A 5,974-nucleotide genomic window follows, 5' to 3' on the forward strand; every position below is an offset into this window, starting at 1 on the left:
GAGGAGACAGAGAGAGGAAGACAGGAGGAGACAGAGAGGGGAAGACAGGAGGAGACAGAGAGGGGAAGACGAGGAGACAGAGAGGGGAGGAGGAGACAGAGGGGAAGACGAGGAGGAGACGAGGAGAGACAGAGAGAGGAAGAGGAAGAGACAGAGAGAGGAAGAGGAAGAGACAGAGAGAGGAAGAGGAAGAGACAGAGAGAGGAAGAGGAGGAGACAGAGGAGGAGACAGAGAGAGGAAGAGGAAGAGACAGAGAGAGGAAGAGGAGGAGACAGAGGAGGAGACAGAGAGAGGAAGAGGAAGAGACAGGGATAGGAAGAGGAGGAGACGGAGAGAGGAAGAGGAGGAGACAGGAGGAGACAGAGAGAGGAAGAGGAGGAGACAGGAGGAGACAGAGAGAGGGAGAGGAGGAGACAGAGAGAGGAGGAGACAGAGAGAGGAAGAGGAGGAGACAGAGAGGAAGTGGAGGAGACAAGAGAGCGAGCGCTACAGCGTCCACTGTGGTGGCTTTTGCCGGCTGAGCAGGCTAACTTCCTGTTAGCGCTCCGCTAACGTGAATGTGGGTAAAATTGTAAAGGTGCGGCTGGTGAAGCCTTTTCAGACGTTATCGACCGAGTGGATCACATTATGTCATTTCGCTCCGGTTGTGACGGTCAAATATATCGATCCACCCAGTTACAGCCGCTGGTAAAATTTCCTTAAAAGCACGGGCACTTCCTGTCGGCTCAGGCATTGCGAGGCTACCCAGCCGACCAATCACAGTTCTTACGGTTCGCGTCGCCTCGACGTGTAGCTACATTTTAGAGGAGGTGCACATCGAGCGTAGGCGACAGCGTAAGGTAGGTGGTTACGCAGAGGCTCGCCGTCGATTTGATGCAAAAGTATAAATTGCACTTTAGACAACTCGCTGCTGAATGCGTTTACCGTCTCTTCATCAATATTTACGGACACTACTTCGGCCCGCCGCCGTCTAATTTGTTCCGCCATAGATTCAAAGTTAACATTTGAACATATGAAACTATTTTCACACTTCACATCTCTAATGTTGTATTTTGTGCCGCTGCCATAAGCTCGCGCGCTCACACACTTGAGACGAGTTCAGTACGGCAACGTTTGTGAGAACACGCTGTAGCTAGCCGCTCCTACATCTGGAGTGCACTCATATTCAAGCCTTTACGGTAAATCCACTGAAAGGGCCCAGAGCGAGCCGACAGGCAGGTTAGAGACTTTATCCTGTCAGTTTGTCTCTTTAGTATGAGCGTCCTGCCTGAAGAGACGCTCGACATCATTTATCAAACTGTGTCGGACTTTGTGAACTCAGCGCCAGGACACACGCGTGACAACGTCCAGTTTTCAAACTAAGGGTGTTAAAACAACGAATATACTGAATGGAAATAAGATTAACTGGATTATATTTACAGGAAGTATAAAACATGTTTCATGTTTCCATTAAAAGGGAAAAAAATAAATAAAATGTCAGGGAAATGACTAATTCTTTGATTTTGGGTTGCTGGAAAATGAAATCTATATTTGTTGACCTTTTTGCTGTGTCCTCGCCATTTATATCTGAACAATAGTTTACTAGAGCACAACATTTTGGACGCCGAGGAGCTGACAAGCAAGGAACTAACAACCTCAGCAGAGGAAACGGCGCCCATCTGATTTAGGGGTGCAACAACTAATCGTCGTAGTCGACAAAAATCGATCATTAAATTTGTTGCCGACGAATTTAATAATCGATTCGTTCATGTCGTCGTCGGGCCGTAACGACGCCGTCAGCTTAACGGACTAAAGTGATGTGAACAGTAAAGTTACTAAAACAACATCAGCGCTGCAGAAACACCTTCACCACCTCAAACCTCCAGAGTGTGGCAGCACTTCACTCTTTAAGCTGAGCTCTCCTGGAAACACCGTAACGCTGTTGCTCTGTGGATGATCACGACTCGGTAAGCTAGTCAAAAAAGAGTCCACTATACTTGTGGGGACTGACCAGCTTTGTGGGGACTGACCAGCTTTGTGGGGACCTTAATGCTGGACCCCACAAAGATTAAAGGGCTGATTGAGGGTAAAGACCTGGTTGGGGTTCAGGTGCGTTATGTTAATGAGATGTCCCTCCGCAGACAGTAAGACGAATGTTAGTGTGCGTGCACGATAAGGACGCAGATTTGGGCGGAGACGACAGGAAGCTGAGAGATTCCTCCTGACGACAGAATCTACAGAGCGAGACGGTCCGTCGCTCCCATCTGGTCATCGCTTTTAATTGGCCCGTTTCCCTGCATGGCTACAACACACACACAGAGAGAGAGTCTGCCTCCTCCTCGGTGCGTTAGTCACTCAGGGTGACGAGGAGATGAGAGAAAATGTGAGAAGTGAGGAGGAGTGAAAGGGTATAAGTTCTTCATCTTAATAAATGATTCAAACCGTCCGCTGCGAGGTCCACGCCACATGTGACACATTCAGATTTCAAAAGCAGTAAACACAGAACAGGAAATCTAACTACAGGCAGCTTCGACTGAAAAACACTTTCAATTAAAAACAGAACAATGAGCTTCAGATCCAACGAGTGACGGACACTTTCCTGAGAAGCCTCATGAAACCAGCGTCCACTCAAATTAAAGAGTCTTTAAAGAGAACTGAACTGAGAACTACAACACAGGGCTGGAAATGCAGTACAATAAGTACCTTTAAAGGCCACATTACTGCACGTTAGCGGCTGTAACCTCATTGTACATTTTCTCTTCAGCAATGACTTCTTAAGAATCATTACACACATGATCCTGGTCGTTACATCTCTGTCGGGCTGATTCACACCAGACTCCCTTCAAAAAATTACAGAGTTTTGTGAGTTGTTGAGTTAGAGGAAACTTTATAAACTTTGTGAAACGCTGTCTGCTACAAATTCGTCCTCTCTCGTAAATTTGGCAAATGGAAGACGTGAAGTTCTTCCTTTCTTTGAACAAAAATATTTTGCTTGTTAACAGCAGATCAGCTGTAGTTAGTTCTTCCTATATGTACCCGTTTAATCCATGACGAGACTTTTCTGTGGCTGCAGCACAAACAACCTTAAACAACCTCAAGCTACATTTAAAAGCTGGTATTTGCTAAATAAAGAGGCAACGACTAATTTGGGGATTTATAATCTGAAAAGCATGTATTGTTATTGTGAACTTCACACTTTTATACACAAGTTTAATGTGTATGTAAATGATGCCTTTCCCGGCTGATCATTTTTTTTCAATAATCAATTATTCAGCAATGAAAGCAGATGTTAGGGGAACAAGACTAAACAAACTACAAGGTGTCCGCTGTAGTGTGTCTGATAACAGCTGTCTCGAGTTCGGAAAACGTTCGAGGAAATCATTTTACTGTGAGATTTAAAAAAAATATAAATAAAATAGGTGAAATTTTACAGTTTAATAAAACACTTAAAAGACCAATGATCTGCTGCGGCTCCGTTACTCGGGGCAGGAGGAGGAACTCCAGAACCCAAAGACAGAAGCCTCCATTAAAATGATTTACATTTGGACAGTTTGCACCAATTAGCTTCCATCTGGGTTTGCTGCTGCTGCCGCCGCCGCCTCGTTATTAAAGCCTGAGTCAGGCTGCACACACACGCGTCACTCATCACACACACACACTCCAGCAGTGCAGACTGAGCGTGTGCAGTGACAGTGACAGCAGCTGACAGGTTCAGATGTGATGGCCGCCTTCTAAATTTACCCCGCTGCTTTTTTACACACACTCCAACACCAGGACCCAGAGTGCAGCTCTGTCTGTGTGTTTAGATGCGTTTGTGTGGGCCGCACAGGACCCGGGTCTGTAGTCCTCCCTGGTCTTGGGTCAGTCAGCTCTCGGATTTTCTAACACAGTGAAAAAATGCTTAAAATGTGCTTTTTATTGCTGTGTTTTGGTTTGAGATGATTTTATTGTGGTCAGTCTGTTACTGCCGCACAGCTGTGGAGGTGGCCCCCTGCTGGACTCCACTGGAAACACCAGCTCAGTGCTGTACTGGAAAATCCTGTTTTTACTCTCTTTATGAGGGACATGCCCTGTTCTGGGTTTGTACTGAGCAGCCGTGAAACAGGTCTGCAGCGTAATCCTTGAAGGCAAAAGTGCGTCCGCTAAAGTTCTTGTTTTTCTCAGATTGTTATTCCAAGTGTCTGACAGCTTTATGGACAGGATCCCTACAGAGAGAGACCTTTCTGTAAAGAGTTTAATCAGAAACAGTCGCCATGTTGCTCTCGTCAAAACCACCAGACTCCATTGATAAAAACAGTCTTACCTCTCTGGTCCACCGCTGCCTCCATCGGGTAGTTTATGTTGTTGTGTGATTTTGTTGTTTTTGTTTGTTTGTATTATTGTGTGACTGTGATATTTTTAACCCTTTAAAAACACCAAGTCACACTATAACATCAACAAACTAACCGACCGAGGCAGCGTTTGACCAGCAGCGCCTGTGTTCTGCAAGGTCAAATCACTGTTTTTCTTAAAAGGGAGTCTGGTTAAAAAACAAAAAATGAAGGATTTTGCACTGAACTTGTTCAAATTCAACATAACTGAATAGCAGCGTGAAAGAAAGGCAAATTTATCAGTCTTCATCTTCCAAACCAAACAAATCACTGAACAGCAACTACTTCAGATATTCAAAACAAAGTCTGTGTGAATTTAGAAGACACGCTTCAGACCGGCGTGGACAGAAACACCACCACAAACATGCAGCAGGGGCGGCACGCCATCAAACAGGCCGCAGACTGATGTTTCCATGACTTTGTTTTCCACCCCGGAGCCTGAAATATTTCCTTCCTGGTTTCCATGTTTCTTTCCGTCTGCAGTCGGGTAAAAAACATCTGATGCAATAAATCTACGGGACGAGGAGGAGAAAACTTTCTAATGGTCACTTCCCCCTAAATCCTCTGAAGCATTCATCAAGGTTAAAAACCAGAGCACATCTCTGACGCTGCTGTAATCACACAGTTTTCCTGGTCTACGTCGCTGGCTGTAACGTCCAGCTCCACGACCCTTTGAAGAATCTGCTCCTCACAGGTTGCGTTTGTCTATTAGTTGTGTCTTTCTGTCCCAGAGGGCCGTCTGGCAGGGACGTGTTGTCTCTGTGACGCCCCAGATGGCGAGGTGTCGCCCTGAGGTGGTTTGGGGGGGGGGGGGGGCATCGTGTCTGCAGCATTTCAGCACCACTCCCTACCCAGAATCCTCTGCGCTCACTGGCTCCACTCGAGAGGAAGAACGAACTATTCATGCAAAATAAATAAAGTAATTTAATCATCTTCAGCTTGATATCAGAACATGTAATATTTACTGTGTGTAATTAAAATGTAAACATCTGTAGGTCCTAATATATTTTAGATTTGCATCAGAGAGGAGAAACTGGAGATCCAACTGATTATTACATTTAATCTGGAAGAACGCAGAGCTGTAACGATTAGTCGGTGGCTTGATTGGATTAGAAATTAATCTGCAACTACTTCAAAAAAAACATTGTGGTTTCTTAGTAAACTGAATTTTTCATCATCTCCTGATCGATCAGTAAAGAACAGAATCAGCAGACTAACAGATTATGAAGATTAATCCGAGAGTCTAACTGAGCATCAGCCTCCTGCTCAGCTGAACAGCGTCTCCCTCCGTCACGCAGTACCCCGTGTACACTTCGACAGCGTGGCGCCATCTCAACTCCAACACGGATGTGGTGGTAGATCGTCAACGCCGTTATTTGACCACGATGGTCCCGCCAAAATATCTGCCGGCTTGTTCGACAAACAGGTTGGCGGTTCCCTCCCATTCCGCTACGTAGCCAAGATGGCGGCCGTTGATGGAGAGAAGTGTCCAACATCCGGGTTGTTCAGCAGAGACAAAACTACGTCCGGACCGCTTTCTGCAACGAGTCTGAAGGTTCAGACTCAGACCGGAGGTAGAAAGACGGCGTGACCCTCCCGTCTTCGACAACACACGTTTGAAGAT

At 45.9% G+C, this 5,974-nt stretch overlaps 1 protein-coding gene across 13 annotated transcripts in view; it reads left to right on the forward strand.

The window, feature by feature from the left end:
* The window catches only part of LOC119902695 (disks large homolog 1-like), a 163,271-nt gene that overhangs the window by 87,382 nt on the left and 69,915 nt on the right, over positions 1-5,974 (forward strand). The gene's annotated exons all lie outside the window — the stretch shown is intronic.

Source organism: Micropterus salmoides, unplaced genomic scaffold (genome assembly GCF_014851395.1).
Source record: "Micropterus salmoides isolate LMB-PRFRI ecotype aquatic unplaced genomic scaffold, ASM1485139v1 Ms_hic_scaffold_14, whole genome shotgun sequence".
NCBI classification, from domain to species: Eukaryota; Metazoa; Chordata; class Actinopteri; order Centrarchiformes; family Centrarchidae; genus Micropterus; species Micropterus salmoides.